At 45.0% G+C, this 22,208-nt stretch overlaps 1 long non-coding RNA gene across 3 annotated transcripts in view; it reads left to right on the forward strand.

Annotated features, from left to right (window-relative positions):
• LOC116943214 (uncharacterized) overlaps positions 1-22,208 on the forward strand; it is a 103,856-nt gene that overhangs the window by 61,212 nt on the left and 20,436 nt on the right. Inside the window, exon 1 of one of the 3 annotated variants that reach the window (XR_012941936.1) lies at positions 6,969-7,414. The exons of the other annotated variants lie outside the window; for them this stretch is intronic. This is a non-coding gene — a long non-coding RNA (uncharacterized LOC116943214). Of the gene's footprint in view, positions 1-6,968; positions 7,415-22,208 lie in introns of those variants that run through there. 3 annotated transcript variants of the gene reach the window in all.

Genomic DNA, 22,208 nt, shown 5'->3' on the forward strand with positions numbered 1-22,208 from the left:
ACAAGAGATCGCGGCGAGGGGGGGTGGTGAGGATCCGTACCTCAACCGTTCATCGCCCCCTAAACAAAAGTTCCCGAACTTTGCCCACGACCGCCGGCGCCATCGTTGCGCGCCTGACCCCAAAGCCGCCGCACACACAAAAAAAAACCAGCCACAGTTTGTGCTTTCACGACGGCCCACGCGGAGGCCTCGTGAGGCCGCGGGTCTGCCGTGATCAATGCTGTCCGCTCTGGACGGGCGAGGGGCCCCGCAGAGGAAGGAGGGGCAGCGTAACGCGATCGTTCCCCCATCGCGGAGGCGAGCGGGGTGCCCGGCTGACGGTGCCTGTTTAAAATCAAAGCACGGGAGGCTCCGTCGCGGATGAGACCCCTTCTGGAGTCCGCCGTTTCGGTGTTTGTGGCGTTTGTGGTTCGTAGCGTGGTGAGTAACCACTCACCACGCTAAGAAACACAAACAGAGAGAGTGCTCACTGCGCTACGGACACGGCGACCCGAGTCCGAATCCTGCTCACGGGCAACAGCAGTGACGAATGTCTGAACCGGTCCTGGGCCACCCTTAGGTTGACTCAAATGAGTACCTGGTGCGGTGTATCAATATCGCCACGAGGGAGGCAAAGGCGGTCGGGCGTGGTGCTGTCCACCCACCCCCTCGTGTGCCATTCTGGCCTTCATTAGGTGCTCGTAAACAGCACTTGCCTCATCGGCCTGTTAAGGCTACACGGTGGATCTTTGTCTTTGTGTTTCGTTCGTTGGATGCATGTGTGCGGATTTTTTTCAGTTTTTACACGAACTGTGTGTTTACCAAAGTGTCCCAACAAAACACGTGACGATTATCGCGATTTATTTTTTAAAAAAATTGTTTCGGCATTATGTACTGTTAAATATTTGAACCGCATGTAAATGGAACGTATCATGGGCTATTTCATGGGGGCATATCGTGGGACGAGGGACATCTCACAATACCATTTATGTTGTGGCTCAGAGGTGGAAGCCCTCCCTGGTCAGGGGGTTACACGGTACGGGCACACTCGCCAAGATCAAATTTGTGACAAACACAGCATTGAGGGTTGTTTCTTTCGTTTCTTGTTCAGAAAGTAGGTCGTGATTGTGGTAAAAAATTTTTTTTAACGAAAATGGAGTTGAAATATTGATTTTTATCGCCCCTAATTTTCTCAACGTCAACAACTTCACTTTTCCTGTTTGTAAAATGTCCACTGCGAGTTGGAAATTCGGGTCCTTTCAAATAAAATGTCACACTCAGGTGCTTGGGAATAAAGGCTCTAAATTTATTTATTGATTATTTATGACTTTTCTTTGCGTGTGCGCAAGACATGAAGACAGATGTTCAGACACACAGAGCACATTTCCAAATTTGTCATCGGCTCTTTTTTTTTCTTCCTTCCTTTCAAGTTTGCGTCACACGTTTTTATTTTAATACACGCGAGTCCTTTGTTCGTTGCTGCTCGGTTTGATTTAAGAGCCGTGATACGTTTGAAATACACCACGTGAAAATGTGTCTCGTGGAGGAAAAATTAATGAACCACTTTTGAGCATCCCTTATGGTACTACAGTGAGGGAAACAGTATTTGATCCCCTGCTGATTTTGTACGTTTGCCCACTGACAAAGAAATGATCAGTCTATAATTTTAATGGTAAGTTTATTTGAACAGTGAGAGACAGAATAACAACAACAAAATCCAGAAAAACGCATGTCAAAAATGTTATAAATTGATTTGCATTTTAATGAGTGAAATAAGTATTTGACCCCTCTGCAAACATCACTTAGTACTTGGTGGCAAACCCCTTGTTGGCAATCACAGAGGTCAGACGTTTCTTGTAGTTGGCCACCAGGTTTGCACACGTCTCAGGAGGGATTTTGTCCCACTCCTCTTTGCAGATCTTCTCCAAGTCATTAAGGTTTCGAGGCTGACGTTTGGCAACTCGACCTTCAGCTCCCTCCACAGATTTTCTATGGGATTAAGGTCTGGAGACTGGCTAGGCCACTCCAGGACCTTAATGTGCTTCTTCTTGAGCCACTACTTTGTTGCCTTGGCCGTGTGTTTTGGGTCATTGCCATGCTGGAATACCCATCCACGACCCATTTTCAATTCGCTGGTTGAGGGAAGGAGGTTCTCACCCAAGATTTGACGGTACATGACCCCGTCCATCGTCCCTTTGATGCGGTGATGTTGTCCTGTCCCCTTAGCAGAAAAACACCCCCAAAGCATAATGTTTCCACCTCCATGTTTGACGGTGGGGATGGTGTTCTTGGGGTCATAGGCAGCATTCCTCCTTCTCCAAACACGGCGAGTTGAGTTGATGCCAAAGAGCTCCATTTTGGTCTCATCTGACCACAACACTTTCACCCAGTTGTCCTCTAAATCACTCAGATGTTCATTGGCAAACTTCAGACGGGCATGTATATGTGCTTTCTTAAGCAGGGGGATCTTGCGGGCGCTGCAGGATTTCAGTCCTTCACGGCGTAGTGTGTTACCAATTGTTTTCTTCGTGACTATGGTCCCAGCTGCCTTGAGATCATTGACAAGATCCTTCCCGTGTAGTTCTGGGCAGATTCCTCACCGTTCTCATGATCATTGCAACTCCATGAGGTGAGATCTTGCATGGAGCCCCAGGCCGAGGGAGATTGACAGTTCTTTTGTGTTTCTTCCATTTGCGAATAATCGCACTAAATGTTGTCACCTTCTCACCAAGTTGCTTGGCAATGGTCTTGTAGCCCATTCCAGCCTTGTGTAGGTCTACAATCTTGTCCCTGACGTCCTTGGAGAGCTCTTTGGTCTTGGCCATGGTGGAGAGTTTGGAATCTGATTGATTGATTGCTTCTGTGGACAGGTGTCTTTCAGGTAACAAGCTGAGATTGGGAGCACTCCCTTTAAGAGTGTGCTCCTAATCTCAGCTCGTTACCTGTATAAAAGACACCTGGGAGCCAGAAATCTTTCTGATTGAGAGGGGGTCGAATACTTATTTCTCTCATTAAAATGCAAATCAATTTATGACATTTTGACATGCGTTTTTCCGGATTTTTTTGTTGTTATTCTGTCTCTCACTGTTCAAATAAACCTACCAATAAAATTATAGACTGATCATTTCTTTGTCAGTGGGCAAACGTACAAAATCAGCAGGGGATCAAATACTTTTTTTCCCTCACTGTATGTATAAACTGCGCGCGAGTTATTCGCAATGGGGAAGGCTGCAACGTCTGCACTTTTCCATGGCAAGTGTACAACCGCTCAGAATGCGTCACATGTCCCTGTGTCAACCCTGTAGCGTGGCTTTCTTTAAAGGGGGGCACATACATAACAGGGGGGGGGGCATGAAACGGCCAATGTTACACTTAAAAAAATGTTGAACGCGTGCCAGAATATTATCTTAAAATTATTTATATAGCTCCTTAACCACGGCGCTTTGCACAGAATTAACAATGGTACATGTGAATGTAATAATGGAGATGAGGTGAATGGAATTGATGAGAGGAAGCAATGGGGGAAATTCTGTGGTGGTGATGATGATGATGATGATGACGCGTGAATTCGGTGAAAGCGAAATTGATGCCAGTAAATGATGACGAATGGATTGAATTTAATGGGGAATGAGTGAAAGCCATATCACGAAAATATGAAGAGGGAAAAGCAATTTGTGGCAGTCACGAGGGGGAGAATAAACGATGTGATTCGCTGCTCAAGCTCTCAACCCCAATGTTTATTTAGTAGCAACAGTTTTATTATTACTTGACTGTGAGAATTTGAGGAGGGGCTGCTGCTGAAGGCTCAGCCCCCCTCCCCTCTGACCTGGCAGCCATATGAAGGAACACATCTGAAAGAATGAGACCACCATAGCGGAGATGGAGCGGTGATGTCTCACGTCGCTCCGCCGTCAGCTTCGCGCGCGGGAGCGAGATGGTTCGCGGAATCGAGGGACCGCGAGGAGTCGTGACGACTCCATCCGTTCGAGTTTGCCAGCCTGTCCAGGCCCGCATCTATTAAAACGAGAAATCTGCTTTTCGCGGTACATTTTTGTTTGCAAAAGCGTCAGCGGCGTCAGCGGCGTCAGCGGTGTATACGTTCAGCTCCTTTGTATTCCCTTCCTCCCTGTCTCCCTCAAGCATGCTAATTCGCGCACTTAATTTCTATTCGTGAATGTCTCGCTAATCGTTTGCATTCCTCATTTTATACGTGCCCGATGCGTCCCATTTAAGGGTGTTGTCGTTAGCATGCAGTCGGAGTCGCCTCCTTGCCTCGTGGTTGCCCTTGAGATCAGGAGCTCATGCTCTGCATTGCTATCCTGTGAGGCTGCCCCCCCCCTTTTTTCTAGATTAAATGTGACAGCTAAAAAAAAAATCCTGCTTTGTGAATAAGTGATACGAATTAAGCCGGTTGCTGAGAATGGGTTCCAGTGTTCTCCAGTGACTGCTCAAGAGCGGCGTTCAGGCTTTTTTGTGCGTTTGGTGCAAACAAACAGATTTAAAAAAAAAACACTGCGCGTTCATTCCATCAACTCTTATGCAGAATCTGAACAGACATTCCGCATCCGCGTTCAGTTGAGTTGGATCAAAATGGGAAGGGGGCGGTGGCGGGGGGGGGGGGGGGTTGGATCACGTGTTGTACGACATGATTGTCTGACGTTTCGCCCCCCGCGTGCTAGCTTCAGATTCGCTCCACGTGCTCCCGGCATATCGAGTAGAACATCGGACATCGTGCCGAACGGCAGGCGATGCAAACCCAAAAACACGTGGGAGAGCTGCACAGCAGTGGCACGGGATGTGTGAAGGATAATTTAAATAATAATATTGATGGTCTTACAACCTTTTGTCTAGCCATTGCTGTATGCGGGACTCCCCATACCATGTCAGTAGTCATGGGGAGTTGTACGAACTTACTGACACAATGCCAGCCAGTTTAAATATCGCTCGCCACCGATGTTAGCTGTGGTCGGGAATCAAACCTAGGTCAATGTGGTCCATGGTGCCGCGTATTAACCACCGCGCCACCGCCGCCCCAACCACCTCGCAATACACTAAGCAGTTTATTTACGTAAACATATTTTGCAAACAATTTACATTCCCGAAGAAGAAGAGGGAGAATAATATTTTAAAACATAAACAGAATTTTAAATGCAGGCATTCATTTAAAGGTTTTCCCCGATGCATATTTCAAATCCACGCTAGTTCATTAATAACAATTAGCACGAGCAACTGGCTGCGCTTGGTAATCGTGAGGCACTCGGTTGTTGCGTTGTCACGCTGATGTATCGAGCAAAAATCTCCACTCGGCAGCTGATGTTGCTTTAACGTTCTCTCGACAAGGGCTGCGTTCCTTTTTTAGCGTAACTTAGAAATAGTTTATTTTCGAAAATACACCTTAACTGTAGACTTGTGCTACTTGAGGAATTTAAAATGAGAAAAAACACGAACCTTGGCATCGATCTGTGGCCAAAATATTTCAAATGAACGCAGTCACAGTATTCGTGCAAATGATTTACCCAAGAAGGCCTCATCACACTAAATGAAAGGAGTCTCTGTCACGGGCATCCTCCCGCATTGGGATGTTTTATACAAGTTCCTTTGATGAGATATTTTATTGTTGTTGTTTGCTTTATAACGAGAGGAAGCCAGATAACCTGGATGCAACTATTTTTGTGGTTAGCTTGCTTCCCTTCCCCTGCACGTCCGATTAGCACGATTGGCTACGTACGGTGCGATAGAAGTTCAATATGCATGCATACAACTCGCACATATTAGGGGTGACATCTTGGCAAGCGCTAGTGGTTAGCCATACGAGTACTAACCAGCCTCAAATTTGCCAATCTTCTGAGTTTTGACAACACCACATGCACTTTTGGACATGATTTGGTGATGCCGCTTTGGCAGTGGCGCACAGGCACAAATATCAACAACAACAAATCAACACATTCCCCAATAACATTGAGGCCTTGATAGAAAATATAAAATTGTTGACATTTTGAGAAATTTACCTTCTTCATGGCGCATATAATGGTCCTATATTCTGTGAGGGAACACCACTGGCTGAAACGTTGCCTATTATATACTTATTTTCAATTTCAGACCACGGTGTTATTGACGAATGTGTTCATTTGTATTCGTTATTTGTGCTTGTACACTGCTGCCAACGCAGCAGCGGCAGCACCATCATTGAATAATTTGTTTAATATTGAATGCTGTTGTGTGTACAATGTGAAAGCAAACGACCCCAGGCTTCCGTTGTGCCTCTGACACTTACACCACAACTTGTATCATAATATCTGAAACACAAACCGAAAGCAGATCGGTGGCTGCGGAGGTCACAGATTACTTAGCGGAGGTTCGAGTTGTCTGAAGGTCAGACACGTTATTGGATATTGTGCCTTATTAACAGATATTTCATGGCACTTGTCCGTGTTTGTCCAAACGATTCCGAATTCAAATACATTTTCAAACCTATTGCAAAGCGCAGAAATTTTTTGTTAAAATGAAAACGGAATACAAAAATGTAAGTGTCCATAAACATCGATCATCTCAATGAACGTGCTTCTCCAGTGGGTATATTACAATATCCTGTGTGAGTCAAAAACAAAAGGCTGTTATCGTTGTTATTATTATTATTGTGTTTCAGATATTAAGATACAAGAATATGAATTCCTGCAGTCACGAAAGCTTTAAGTCAAGATTACCATTGTTTTTCGATTTAAAGCTTTCGTGACTGCAGAGATTCATCTTCTCGGTTCTTTCGGTAAAGTCACGTAGAAGGGAAATAATAAAAGAATAAAAAATAATAATAAAAAATATTTTTTATTTTATTATGTTTTATTGTTATTATTGTATTATTTCCCTTCTACGTGACTTTACCGAAAGAACCAAGAATATTACTATTGTAGTTACACTAATTAATACGCTCGTTTACCCAGCAGGACCAAGCAGAGTCTCAGGACTCATTTGCGGGGGGGGGGAGGGGGGGTCCGGTCAAGCGTTTTGCTGCAGTTGGGGGTCACGTTGTTGTTATGTGTAACCACAGTTGATTAATTTTAAGGGAATTTTTAAGCATTGAGATGTTCGGCCAACACCAGTTACATTGTGGAGGGGTCTATATATATTTACCTATTTATTTGTGTATTTGCTTATATATTTATGCCTCTATTTGTTTATCTGTTCATCTATTTATTTGTTTGTTCGTTTGTGTGTTTACTTATTTGATTATTTACCTATTTATTTAGCTCTTTATCTATTCATTTATATATGGGAGGAAAGAGAAGAACCTGGAGAAAACTCGTGGTGAAAAGGGCATACAAATGACATCACAGGGAAGGTGACCGAGTCGGGGAGTTGAAGCCAGGCGGTTCTCTCTGTGAGAAGCACAAGTTACCACTGCACCGCCCTGCCGCCCAAAAAGGCCCTCTACATCAAGGTGAATTAGGGAACGAATTACACAGATCATATTATTCGTCATTTTGCTCCACTTGACTGTGAGGGAATAATCGTGGATAAATCGCGGGCGGTGATGAATAGAACCGCGGCGGGTAATAGTTTTTTTTTCTTTTTCGGATGACACAGCTCCCGCGAATAATAGGAGTTGCGGGTAATAGAGTCACGCGTAAGATTTCTTCCTCATTGCACAATTGATAGCGGTAACATTGCATTCACATTTGTCAATTCAGGTAACCGTATCCTTCAGAGCACGTGCAATTGGACTTGCTTACACATTCGGGATGTGAATTCTGTATGGTGATGCTGGCGATTTCCCCGCACCTCCGATTGGCACAGTTAACTACGTAGTTCAACATACATGCTCCTGATTTTGTATGAATAAAAAATCCCCAAAATCAGGACCAGATATGAACATTTCTGACGGTTTAAAAATATATATTTTGCTTCGGAGTGACCAAAAATATCCGCTATTTCTTCCCTGCCAAGAATGATGGCACCGTGGTGGCATTAGACAATGTCACTTCTCTGAGCACGAAGATAATTTGACATCAGAACGTCGTGTACTTGATGTGAAAATCCAAATAAAGATCTGGACCGCTACTCTCCATACCGATCCTAAAGAGGTGAATTCTGGGTGATGGTCAATCTGCTGCGATACATCCACAGCCTGTGACACTGCCCCCTCCCCCTCCCAACATCAGGAATTTCGACTGTCAGCAGCACTTTCAAATCCAGTTTGAAAACCAATTGTCAGTCATTGGCTTTTCCTGTTGTCTGATTGGATCACTGAGTAATTAGTATTCACTTTCATCGTAGATTGTTCTTCATTTTCTACGTAATTCGAGCGTAGATGTCATTATTGTTTTTGTTATTATCAGGTTTGTATTTCACTTACATAGATTGTCTATTATTTTTCATTTACAGCGCTTTGAAATATTTCGATATGAAAGGCTCTTGGTAAAATCGAAATGGCTGTTATTATGATTGTTGTTAAGAATGCGCTTTAAAAAATCAAGAATTGTTTCCACCTGAATTTCCTCCCACGTCCGCATCTCTGGAGCTGGGGCGCATTGTGTGCACACACGCTCCGTGCAACAACACGCGCTGGAGATGTTTTTGTTTTGAGCGCTCCGTCGATATGCGCGACTTGTCGCCAGTAACAACTTCAATGAAGCACCTCGATTTTAGACTTTCACTCTCATTTTCCACCGCGTAGTATCGACGACGCTCATTCCCTTGCTTCATCTTGAGTTAAATCTCAATGCTCAACAGAAGAAAAAAAATGTTTACAAGGTGCTAAGCGTAATAAATCAAAGAGGCGTTAAACACCATTTTCCTATTAGGCCGCTGCGGAAAGCCGCCGCACGAACCTGTGTTTGGGCGCGTAATGGGGAGCCCCCCGAGGATTCCACGGCTCTGCAGGCACGCCGCTGTGTAAACTACGAATCCACTCCAGACTCCTCTCCCTCCTCGTGGCAGCGACCGGCAATGTTTTTCACTCGCGCCTCATTCTCCACGCACGCTCGAAGCCGCCCGCCACCCCCCCCCCGCCCCGCGTGTCCAGGGGCCGCCACGTGTGACAAGACGTGAACTACCTGGCCTGGGATACAGGAGCCCGTAGGGTTCGATCCCCGACACTGACGCCTGCCGATTTGAAGTTTGCGTGTGTCTCTCTCTCTCTCTCCGTGGTAGAGTGGGGTTTTTTTTTTACCGGTCCTCCGGTTTTTCCCTGCACAATTAGAATCAACGTGCATTTAGAGTATTCGGCTGCTATAAATTCCCACGTGATAATCCACTTCATTGAGCTATTAGTTGTGGGCAGGTTGCTTCTAAAAAAAATAGCTATATAGTTCAGTGGGCCTTTCCTGGTAAAATAAAAAAAATATCTATATTTTATAGTTTGGTTTAGGTTTGAGGGAGGGAAAAAATATGCTCTGCTGCTCAGGAAATGTTGATTCGTCCACTCATGAGTTGAAGACTTGGTCTGCCATGGAACAAATAACGACTGAATGCTCCGTTCACAAATACGACGGAGGCATCACAATGACACACTCCGCTACTCCCTGACGCATCCATCCGGCTCAACCACCTGAATGTAAAATTCTAGTTGTTGCTCTGCATCTGCCCCTAAGAAGAAGAAGAAGACCTATGCTGTTTCGTATTCTCAGTGCTGTGTACAACCAACCACACTGCAGGTCGCAACGCTTCTTTCTCTGCCACTTCCCTGGCACTGCTCCTCTTTGGAATTCCCTCATATCATCTCGGTTGCCAAGTTCGTACGGTAACCTTGCTCAGTTCAAGAAACTTGTTTATTTTTGTTTCATTCAAGAATGCTGTTTGTTTCCGGTCCCTAGGTGTTTTGGGCCTGGCCTCTGCAACTTTGATAGGTGAAAAAGATGTTGTGGTTTCAAATGCCCCTACTAGACATGTTTGAAAAATGGCGTTATATCTCAACGTATTCCTCCAGTATAAATACATCATTTGATTCTGATTATGGATATACAGATACTAATTTACAGCACCGTCCCAATTCACTGCTGAATGAAGGCCTCAACAAACCATGTCAGTAGTGGGGGGGGGGGGGGGGGGTTGCTTGACCATACTTCCCCACGCTGGTCAATGCGGGTTGGTGAGAGGGGTGGGTGGCCGAGGACCGGTTCAGACATCACTCGGCAGTAATATCATCGCCACGGCCTGGAGTCGCACTCAGATCGCCGAGTTCATGGTGCTGTGCACTCTGCTATACTCCCCACTTCAACCCGTATCTGAAATATGTACAAAAATAATTATTGTTACTCGGAGAGATGTGAGTGGATTTTATACGGTGCCATTTTGTGCGATTAGTGCAATTAAATAGAGTCGAGTGATGTTTGCTACAACGTGCCTGGTTATTTTTAGACGTGAAATTAAGACTCGCGGCGTCAAAATGCCCCCTCGTTTCACCCTGGGCTAGTAATTTTGCATGAGATCAGCGCAAGTTGCGTAGGTGAAAGGCTCTCATCTATCGGCAGATAAAGTTTGGATCCTGATGAGTAATCTTTAAAAGCCAATGTTAACTTGTACAAAGTGTATTTTCTTTTTTTATTCAGTAATAACAATTACGTTTGTTATGTTTGTCGTAATCTATATTTTATGTTTTCCGGTAATCTGTTTCCCAGATGGAGTAAGTCGATTTTCACTGTTCATTTGATTCAGAATTTTTTTATTTTTTGGCAATAAAAACGTGCCACTCTTGGCCACTAGAGAGCGCCGTTGGTCATTTAATATTTCTGCTTAAATCTTATTATTATAAATCTCTTTCATCACTACCAGTGGACAACAATAATACATTGCTCTAGTTGCTTGCGTTGCAGTATATTATTTTACATGTAAAATAAATTAAACACAATTTATACATTACATTGTTTGTAACCGTGTAGCCGATTGGAAGCACTTGTGAGGGGTGAAGCAGTGACGCAGTGGTTAAATCACTGACGGCTCTGTGAGAACTGGCTAAACCTCAGTTCGATTCCCGGCCATGGCTAACATCAGAAATGATCGAGTGATATCTGAAGTAATCATTTACATGTTTGACCCTCTGATGTCACGATATCGTTAGATTGCAGCACTGTGAGAGATGGCGAAGTGTTTGGTGGGGGCTTTCAACCAGCAGTGGACTGATCGCGGCTGACGGTGATGGATGGGTTTACAATGTATAGCACTGGACCGTGTTATTGTTCTTAGTTTATCTACGGACATATGGTTTTACCCGAATCTAAATTATGAAGAAAAGGAATAATATGCTCTACCATATCTGGCAATAACGCAGGTGTTTGAACGTTTTAACATCTGTGTTATTGCGGGAAAGGCTAAAGCCTATTCTTGTTCATCACGTCATTAGTCCGTTTATAAAAGCACCATTTATTGCTTTAATTGATCACGAATTACATAATTAATAGGTGACGCAAAGAAATTGTTCTAACAAAATTTGCCCCATTCGTGACTTTACCGAAAGAACCAAGAAGATACATCCTGAATATTTTGTCGAAAAAGAATGCATTCGGGATGTCGTGAATACGTTTGAGATTAGATCAGCGGCATGCGATGGACTCTATCCAATGATACTGTAGTGCTAATCACAAATGGCAATTTACAAAATATATTTAATACCTGTTGATTCTAATCATTTGAGACATTGTTGTTACTTAATGATTAATGAGTGGAGAATGGAAGTATCAGATTAGTTTGGACTTGATGACAGTAATAATGATCATCAGCCATGTTCAATCAACTGTTGAATGAAGACCTCCAAAAGCCACCACCATATCTGACTATCATGTTATTGAATATGTACTTGACCCTTTATTATAAATCATGGTGTTTAGTGCGCGTCAATTAAGAATTCTTTAAAGTAAAATCCACAAACATAAAATCCACTTCGATTTACATCTCATTTAAAAATGACATCAGATTCAACATTTCCCGAACATTATTGCACCATTCCTCTGTCTTTCTCAAAATAATCTAGGTGACTTTTAGACCATTGTTGAATTATATAAAAAAAAATGTGCTTACGGAGCAAAGGTCGCTTGATGCATCATGCTGCGCGCCTGTTGTGTTTTTTTCTTCCGTCGGGTTGGCTTGTGGCGGGGGGGGGGAGGTGGGGGTGGAAGAGAGAAGGGATGGCTGTGCTCCAGCCGAATGTCGCAGTGAATAGCCACAGCCAAACTGGCAACACGGCAGGATTAGCATGTGCTGGAAAAACTGTTGACTTCCTTGGCTTTACTTGGACCGTGGCAAAAAAAAATGAAATATGGTGTAATACTTTGTTTTAAAAAAATGACTTAGCTAAGTATGGAGAAAGGGGGGGCACCCAAGCAAAATTTATGCTCGTATTACCGGGACATAATTTTAGCCACGGAAAAAGTAAAACAAAGATACTTTGGGCAACGTGAATGGGCGTGCTTTCTTGACGTTAGACCCACACTCCTTGCCCCTGGCCCGATTCCCTCTGCACAACTCGAGCCTGCCGCAAAAGACTGCGAACCTTTGTGATGCACACATTTACGCGCAGATATGGGCAAATTAGCTGAACCGTAATGTACAGGTGTCAAGTGCCGACATTACGGGCTTTTCCGTATGCATGGGCTGGGGAAATTACTTTGGCTCGGGACAAAGAAACCCCTTTATTTACCCGACGCCAAATGTGAACCATATGCTTGACGTGGTTGAATTGAGGCCTTCAAAGCGTGTATTGATTTTGGTAGATTGTAAACACCCCCCCCCCGCCACCGCCACAGTTAATATTTGGGGGCCCCACCTGGCCCCCTCATGCGTGCGGGCCCCGTAACCCCCCTCCCCTCCGCCGGGCGTCACCGATACTGTGGAGCGAGCCGGCGGAGAAGCGCCGCGTGCCGCGGCGCTCCAATGCCGAACGGCGGTGGAGCCTTGGGGTTGGTGGGGTGTGGAGGGGGGGGACTCGTCTGGAAAGCCGCCGAGACACACGGCCCTGGCGACTGGACGTACATGGCCACGATGGGGGGGGGGTGGTAGGGGGTGAGGTCTGACCCTGTCGAGAGCTCGGGCTCCGCTTTGACTTACGGCCGCAGAGAGGTTGGGCAGGTGTCAGCAGAGTGCGTGTGTGTGTGTACGTGTATGTTGGACTTCTTTCGCACCATACAAAGCCAACCATGATCATCGGAGGTGCGGGGGAAGGACAACAAACTAAACACAAAAGAGGAGTGCGAAAGAAATAAGTTGTGAACTAGATGATTATTTAAAAGCGCAAAGCTCCAGTGGCGTCCTAATATCGGAAGGAAGAGCGTTCCAGACGCAGAAGAGCACCTGGCTGTCTCTGGCAGGATGACCGGGGTTCGCGTGATGATGGTTTATGGTCCTTGACGAGATCGGCAAGGTATTGTGGTTCATTTGTGGCAGGCACTTTGTGTGTAATGAGTGAGTAGGATTCGTACTTTGGAGTGGTTTACAAGCATCTGGTCACATCTGCCTGCTCTTAAATTTAAATTATTTTGTTCATGTTCGAGTCCTGAAAGGCATTTTTTATATATTTGTTTTGTTACGTGAAAATACTACATTAGCACTGAAAAAATCGGGTTTTAGAATCTACGAAATATTTATTTTCACTGCCCATGTACTGAAAATACAATAATGCGATATGTAGAAACTTGAAATATATAAAGATTGTTTGTATGGAAGGTTATAATACGAATGTAGTTCCGCTGTTTGTGATAGTTTTTAGTTTGAAGGCCACATGATAATAAATCCATGATGACACATTAAAATAAAAAAACACGTTAAAACACCATAACATTTGACCAAATTCGTATTATTTTACAAAGCCACGGTACATTTGCATCAGGAGAGACTTGTGCATCCTGTGCACAATGCCATGGTGCCGTGAAACACTCAGCACAACGCGGCTCAGTCAAGGTGAAGGTGTCACCACGACCAAAGCCATTGATGCCACCAACGCCTCGCTCACGCTTTTTAACCAGGTCCCGACCAGCTGCTGTACAGTCGACGCCGCGACCTGCAAGATCTGCCCTAACAGTATCGCAACATCTGACCTTAGCAGTAGCGTAACGAGCGTGAAGGGCAGGGGGTGCCTTGCCCCCCACACCACACCATGGTGGCCAAAGCTTCGAGTTGGGACCCCCTTGATGGCTAACATTATTCTTCTTCTTTCGTATGGCGTGTAAGCAACAGTTCGTATAGACGATGTCATTGTTGCATGTTGAGGTCCTTCGACCAATCCAAGGCGGCAGTAGATGCTGTGTGGATTGCAGCGATTCCACAAAGGGTGTGTGCGGATGGTGCACTCGTCGGTGATGTGTTTCATGGTTTGGGCTTTACCACAGTCGCAAATTGGTGAATCTTTCATTTTCCGTTTATGGAACTGCCATGAGATATGGTTTCAACGACGGTGTAAAATAACTTATTTAAAACGCGCTTTGAATTTATTTACATGACCCTAGGTGCGAACGTTCCCCGCCGCCCCCCCCCCCCCCCCTCTAGCTGATAATGTCGTCACTACGCCACTGATGTCGTGACTACGCCATTGATAATGTCGTCACTACGCCACTGATAATGTCGTCACTACGCCATTGATATGTCGTCACTACACCACTGATAATGTCGTGACTGCGCCATTGATAATGTCGTCACTACGCCACTGATGTCGTCACGAAGCCATTGATAATGTCGTCACTACGCCACTGATAATGTCGTCACTACGCCACTGATGTCGTCACTACGCCACTGATAATGTCGTCACTACGCCACTGATGTCGTCACTAAGTTATTTATAATGTCGTCACTACGCCACTCTGGGCCTGAGGTCTTCCCCGAGGTCGCTCGTGGAGAGCACTCCGACACCAGTCTCTGCACCTGACCATTCTCCATCCTGGACACACGCAGGAAGAGCGTCCCAGTGGCGTCTTCTGGTCCAACACCAGTGGAGACTAGGCTCTAAGAAAAGCCGTCTCGGGTGTGGACCAATCAAATTCAACGACAGTGCATATCATTATCAGAGTTGTCTCTTTTGTTTGCATTTTGACTGCTTGTGTTGTGGTTATTGCAAACATGATGCCTTGAATAAAGGTGTCAGTTTTTGTGCCAGTTAAAAGGGTAAAACCTATTACTACTGCGTCCCAGTGTGTTGCCCTTCCCCCGCACCTCTCGTTAGCATGTTTGGCTAGCGTATGGTGCGAAATAAGCTCAACATACATACATGTTCCACCCAGCACATATATTTATATATACTGAATCATACCAACAGGACTTACCTGCTATGGTCTCATATATCTCAAACGCCTATGCTTAAATGCCAACAGGTTATTTATTTAAGTTGTAGTGAAAGTGTAGCCCAAGTGTCACACAATAACGTCTAGCTCCTGACTCGTGATAATAACCTCAGTTTGTCTGGTGTAAATAATACAATGCAAACAAACCGTATCATTTATTTTTGTTCGCAGATAATCATGGATATTGCAATGTTACGAGACTGTACAAATTCGTTCAAGAAACACATCTCCAAAGTTAGGGGGGGGGAGGAGGAACACACACGTGTGTACGCTGTAGAAATCTGTGTCGTCGTTTTAAAGACTCCACAATTCGCGGCTCTTTCCGTAGTTTGCACGGCCCGCTCGGACCCGAGTTGATAAGCAGTGGCTTGTGCTGTGCAGTCCAGAGGCTCGGCATGCTGACAGCTTTACGGTGCCAGTAAACAATGATAACAACAAAAGAGAGAGCGGAGACCATTGAAAAGGGGTTGTGTGATGAAGGGCTATAAAGCGTAGACCGGGCACTGTGGCAATTCCCTTTAAAGTAATGTAATCGCCGCTTGTAGATTATTTATGGGTTCGCTCCGATATTCGGCCCTGACGGCGCTCTGTTGAAAGTGCTCAACTCGCAATCACCCGCAGGTGAGTTGGTCTTTCGTCACTCTGAGATTGATGGAATCTTATTTTTATTCAGGGAACGCTTCACTGAATCTCAACGCTGACTTTTTTTAAGGAGTTGTCCTGCATTCGGATGTTTGGAAAATTCAACTGAGGAGTGTTGTGTGTGCTTTTTTTCGGTTTTTCCGAGAAATGTCTCATATGCAAGATACGTAACGTATCGCACAAACGGGTTCACAAATCCACTTTGTGTACTGCCATCTCCTGACCGCCTCGCTGGATCGCAGGCGTGCACCACCAACACTAGCTCGATAACAAAGTGATTAAAGATGATCACTTGGTGTCCATGGTGAGACAGGCCATGGCCATAGAAACATATACCTCTTTCCACTGGCACATCCGAGCCGCGCTGGAAAGCCGAGCCAGGCTGTGATGGGTCAGGAGGCCCTGGATTTTTGTTGTGTTTTTACCACTGCAGAAGCCAAGATGTGCCGCTGGCGCTATGCACGACGCGTGACATCAAGACACATGCACGTGGCGCGGTGACGGTGTTGTTTGAATTGTTGCTGACTGACATCGCACACAATAAACACCCCATTTACTTTGCCCGTGGCCTTGCTTAGCCCCAAAGGTAGCACGGTTTGGTTCCGGCTCGGCACGGAATTTTTTGTGTAAATTAGTACCTGGTGCAGTGTGTAAACATCAGCGCTGCGAAGATGAAGGCGGCTGGGCGTGGTGTTGTCCACTCAGCCCCTGCCGTGCCGTGCTTCCTTCATGGGTGCTCGCCATCAACACTTACTCCAATAGTGTTTGCAAAACTCTATGGGGGATCTTTGTATTTGCATGCCTATTTTTATACAAAGCGTGATGTGTACATCACGACATGAGACAGAGTAGCTATTTGTAACTCTATCGAAGCAGTGCAACCCTTTGCGTTGGAGATTGGGTCATAGAAGCAGATGTCACTTCAAGTTGCCTATGGACCACACACAACGCTTTCCTACCTATCCTGCCACCATTGAGAGTAATGATTGTCACGTGCTAGTTCAATATTTGTATTTACCATAGCTGGAACTTATTTTTTTTTATTGGTGACCAGGTTGAGATCATTCACTCACTGCCCTTGAGAACCCCGTTTAATCACGTGTGGCTGCCTGCATTTTGAACCCAGGATCTCAGTGTGACCAGCTCAGTGCTCTGACCTCTGAACTACCTATCCGCCACAGCCATAATAGGCCCTCAGTAGCAGCCCTTGCCCTGACAGTATACAAGATGAAACAGGAATATCCATCTGCTGTGTTGTCTCCACATGGGAAACAAGCACTGATCTTCACTGCAATCCGCAGGTCTCTCGCACGGCTTACAACGAATTTCCCGAAGATCAATTTCTCGGGATATTATATAAACACATTCCAGAAAATAAAGAGTGCATATTTGAAATGTCTTGGCACGGTGGGGTGCAGGAAACGTGATCTCGGTAAGGGTCACGAGAACGTTGACAGTCCTCAGAATCAGCTTACCGTGGATATTTTTTGGAAATGCCTACAATTAAAAATGAATTAGCTATTAGGGCTTACGGACGTGGGAAACTTTGCGCCGTGTAGATTTTCATAACACGGTGTTGAAGAGTTTCAAGTTTATTTTGTTGGAGCAGGTAAGAACTTGGGAGGCTTGATCGTCTCCAAAATACAGGTTTTTTTTGGGCGGTTAAATTGCGTAAATGCTTACACAGATGAGAAACCAGCAGTGAATATTTACGCGATCTAATCCAAAAGAAACCTCTATTATGGATGATATTGGTCGCGAAAGCCTCCGGATCGTCTCGTTTGCAAGAGTGACCCCGGGGCGGCGGCGGGGGGGGGGTCACCACAACGACAGAATCGAACCAAATACATAAATAAACAGCAGCAAAGCAAATATAAATCAGCACAAGAACAACTGTGTCACGTGAGAAGCAAAAATATTGCACGAACATAAATCCATGTTGAATAAATGCATTTCCTTTCGTGTAGGTCGGCTCGGGCAGATTATATTAGACAGGTCACAGCACAATCACAAAATTAAGCGACAGAAATAACCGTTGCTTTCCATCACGCGGAAATTTCCATTAAAAGCAATCTGTATCGATACAGTTGATGCCTTGCTATCGGCATTAATGTCAGGGGCACTATTACCTATCGTATGATCCGCATTACCTATGAAAATGACCAATGATATTATTCAACATTTAACACAATGTATACATTCGCGAATCAGGATGACTTTACTGCACGACTCCTCTTTATTCTGCAAAAATGCTGATCAAAAACATTGCAAATAAATAGACCTATCATTGCAAATCAGCCAATTCGTGCATAGTAGACTAAAAAGATTGAGCCACACGGACCGCTGCTTAAGAGAAGGTAGCAGAGATCATTTGCGGTGCTTTGACTGCGGTTACTCGAAAAGCACAGGGGGCTTTTTATAGTACCATCCGGCATGGCCCAGTCGATGCGACGAGCAGGAGAGGTCCAGCGAAGGAGTGGCTGGACAATGAAGGCAGCATCTTGAGAGAGGGAGGTCAGCGGCACACGGTGTGCACGTCGCAAAAGATCGCCAAGGGTGAGAGATTGTCAGAGCATCAACGGTGGCCCCGTGACCCCCGTATTATGATGATGGTGAGTATAATGCCTGCAGAAAATGGTTTTGTCGTGAACAACGCGGACGATGGAATCATTATTTGTCACGAAACTAATTTTACCTGCAAAGCAAAACAACCACTTCCATGTGCGGCTTTTATCCACAGATGGATGTCTGGGCACGAGGCTCAGGAAACGTGACCTCGATGGTACTTTGAGAATGAACGTTCCTGTTGAATGCCTTGCAATCAGCATGCAGTGGATTATTTGTTTTGTCAAAACGCGTGACAATGCATCAAATCCCCTTATCCATGCAACAACGTGGAAAACAGAAGTTTTCAAAATGCATTAGAGGTTGCGAATAATAATAATCTAAGTATAGATCAGATGAGAGTCACTCTCCAACACACCGGTGTGCTGAACGAGTAAGGAATTGGCATGTTTTGTTTACGTTGCAAACATTACTAATTGGCTGTGTCGGGTGGTGGTGGGTTTAACGACGCATTTATATTTAGCGATCTAACCTAACAAAATATCTGATGAACATAAAATTAATATCTCTGTCACCCTTTCCTTCTTTTAAACTAATTGTTGGCACTCGGTGCACTTGATAAAACAAAGTTAGACCAAAGTAAAACGACATCTGTTGGCACAATACCGTGCCATAACCGAGCTGGTGTGTAGTACATGTATGAGAATAATTGAAAACCCCTCGTTATAAGTTGCTTTTCTGGGAGGTTAAATGAGACTTTGCTGGTGCAATATGTGTGGCGTGCTTTGCAAAGCGCAGCGATTGTTGGTCCATATATGGTAACCTTTTGTCGATTGCTGTGGGGGAGAGTCGTAGACGGGGGGGGGGGAATGATCTTTTAAAAAGAGAACGATAAACAATTTACAAAGGCTGCATATTGAGGGAAATTACGCAGAATATTTTGACATCTGTTGTAGCCACGAGAGAGCATGATAAAAAGCCGTAGTTTGTTTTAATTTGTGCTGGACGCTTTTAACATGGTCATTATTGTAGCTTGCTGTGCTTGGCCTCATGGTGTCGTTATCAATCAAGCAGGCTATGAATTGTCCTCGATATTTATTTTCTTGAATGTTACCATTACTTACTTTTTTTCCACCCAAAGGATGCTCAGGCATGCGCTGTGTTTCCACCGGCCACGAAACGTTGCCGGTCTTTGGAGGGGAGGGGAAGAGAGAGAGGCGGTTGGGGGGGGGGGGCCCTCATCATTGCCCCCAGCTGATGCTCGGCGCCCACGTTGCCAATCTGTTCGAGGTCACTGGACTGCGCTCGGCGCGAGAAACGTCGTCGACTCCTCGGCATGCGAGCGCGGTGGAAAAAGTCGGCAATTAAGCGCGAAATCGAGAAACCCCTTCCCTTGCCGATGACGTGTGCATCGGACGTCATCGGCCAGGATTGTACAGGGTGCTTCACAAATGTATTTAAACTCTTATATGGGACTATCGTTTTTAATGGAAAGAGAACGGATAATATAGCACTGTAACATGTTGACAAATGTATGTTAATAGCTTTACAAAGTCAAAGAGTCTCCACCATCGTTGTCAACACGTGGCCTGGATCTTCTCCACGTGGTTTCCAGAACCCGGAGGCAGCAGCACATGTCACGTGGTCTTGTTGCAAATTCTCAGAAGTGTTAGCTTTTTTTTTAAGCACCCTGCATTTTCGCTTAAATAGTTTACAACTCTCTAATCCGGACACCTGGCGATCAAGACATTTAAGTCATCCCCCCCCCCCAGCCTTCAGTTCTTTGATTCGTAAAAAGGAAAGTAAAAAAAGTGGCACCATGCTGGCTAGGCAACATGAAGTTGCGCCTCATTCGCTTCGGAACTTTGCAGATCTCGCGAGGCGTGTAATGCCATGGTCAAGCTGACATCCACATTAAAATAAACGCAGCAATGTTCTGTGAAGCAAAACAGCGCCGTCGTGTAAACAAGCCGGCCCGCAGTTGCGCGGAGCTGCGGCGTTGAACGATTTCTGAATAAATGGTGGCCTGTCTGTGCTGATTCTGTTTAAGGGATCTTAAGGAACGTCCGCACGCAGTACGCGCTGAGCGGACACAGCCATTGCCTCTGTATCGGTTTATGCACAGCTTTAAATTACAAAGCGTTACCGGATCGTTTTTGCTGGTTCGGCTAGTTTTGCTAGTTGACCTATCTCTTCTAGCAAGCTCAATAATACTTCGTTTAGTAATTTTGTTCGTATGCCGTGTGAAAAAAAAACAACAATAGGGCTGCAACTGTAAGTTTCACGTTGTAAGCCATTCCACGTCAGCATCCATGGTGGTAGCTGAGTGGAGTCGTCCACTTGTTCCACGAGTATGCGTGCTGTATTTGGGTAGCTGAGTGGAGTCCGCTAATTCCACCAGAGTACGCGTGTTGTATTGGGGTAGCTGAGTGGAGTCCGCTAGTTACAGCAGAGTACGCGTGCTGTATTGGGGTAGCTGGGTGGAGTGGACTTGTTCCACCAGAGTACACGTGCTGTATTGGGGTAGCTGAGTGGAGTCCGCTAGTTCCACCAGAGCACGCGTGCTGTATTGGGGTAGTCATCAGTGGCGTGCGTTTGACGGCTTGCACCTCGTCGCATTCACAATTTGGTAGAGTTCTCGATCTCTGGTTTATAGAGGAGACATCAACAACCTTTTCTTCGACGTGTTGCACGGACACGGTTGGGAGCGGACCACTTGTTTCGGTAAAAAATGTGCATGCGGTGCCATCACCCAACGTGTTTAAATAGCCTCCGTGATAAGAGCCCAAACCATTTGTTCACATTTGCTACGTTAATCTCAAATGAAAGAGTGTTTATTTCATCTTTTTTTAAACAGACGGGAGCGCCCCTCGTTTTTCTCGTGCGCTTTTTCCATCTCCGACGATCGGCCTGTTTACGCGAACGTCTTCTGCCAATGGGTGATCAGCATCGTGCACATCGCTTCGCATTAAGCCCTGTAGATTGTGTGGATGATCAATGGCTGCTTGAGAAGTGCTCACGATCATATGATTATTTTTTTACTTTTTTATTGTTTTATTTTATTTTTTTACCTACGTGACTTTACCGAATAGACCCAAAGAGTATGGATCCTTGCAGTCACGAAAGCTTCAAATCTAGAATGGATCATGTGATTGTCCATTTCCTATCGCGTATCTTTCACTTGGCAGCAGTTTACAATTGCTGGTTCGTGCCATTAGAACTATCCATTCGTCACTTTTAATTTCCCATTGACAGCGCAAACAAACGCGCGTTTTAGTTGCTATTTCAAGTCACGAGATCTTGACCATGAATGTGTGTATGCTCGTGAGAGGCTTGCCTTCTGGCTTTTGTACCACTCCTTAACCATCCTTCAGTGGTTTATAACAAAAAAGAAAGGAAACAAGAATACAACTGACCCTCTTTGACTCAGCCCAGCCACATCATTGAGCATTTGATCTCGGAGAAGTGAGGATTCGAATAATTACCACAGGCGGTTTAGTATTGTTGTGCAAACGGAGTTTGGCTTGGCAACTCGGCCATTAAAACCTCTGCGCTTTAAGAAGATGAAAAAAAATAAGAATTGCAACCAGGTGGGTCTGCGTGCGGCCACTTCAGTAAACTAAATCTAAACTATGTTTATTTTTAATTTTTACCAAGTAAAGAAAGCCCACTGAGCTATATAGCTCTTTTTCAGAAGCGACCTGGCCACAAATGATAGCTCAACGGAAGTCGCTCATCGTGTGGAAATGTATAGCAGAAACAACA

The sequence above is a fragment of the Petromyzon marinus genome, chromosome 17, assembly GCF_048934315.1.
Source record: "Petromyzon marinus isolate PM22_M1 ecotype Great Lakes invasive population chromosome 17, UKy_Petmar_22M1.pri1.0, whole genome shotgun sequence".
Taxonomy (NCBI): Eukaryota; Metazoa; Chordata; class Hyperoartia; order Petromyzontiformes; family Petromyzontidae; genus Petromyzon; species Petromyzon marinus.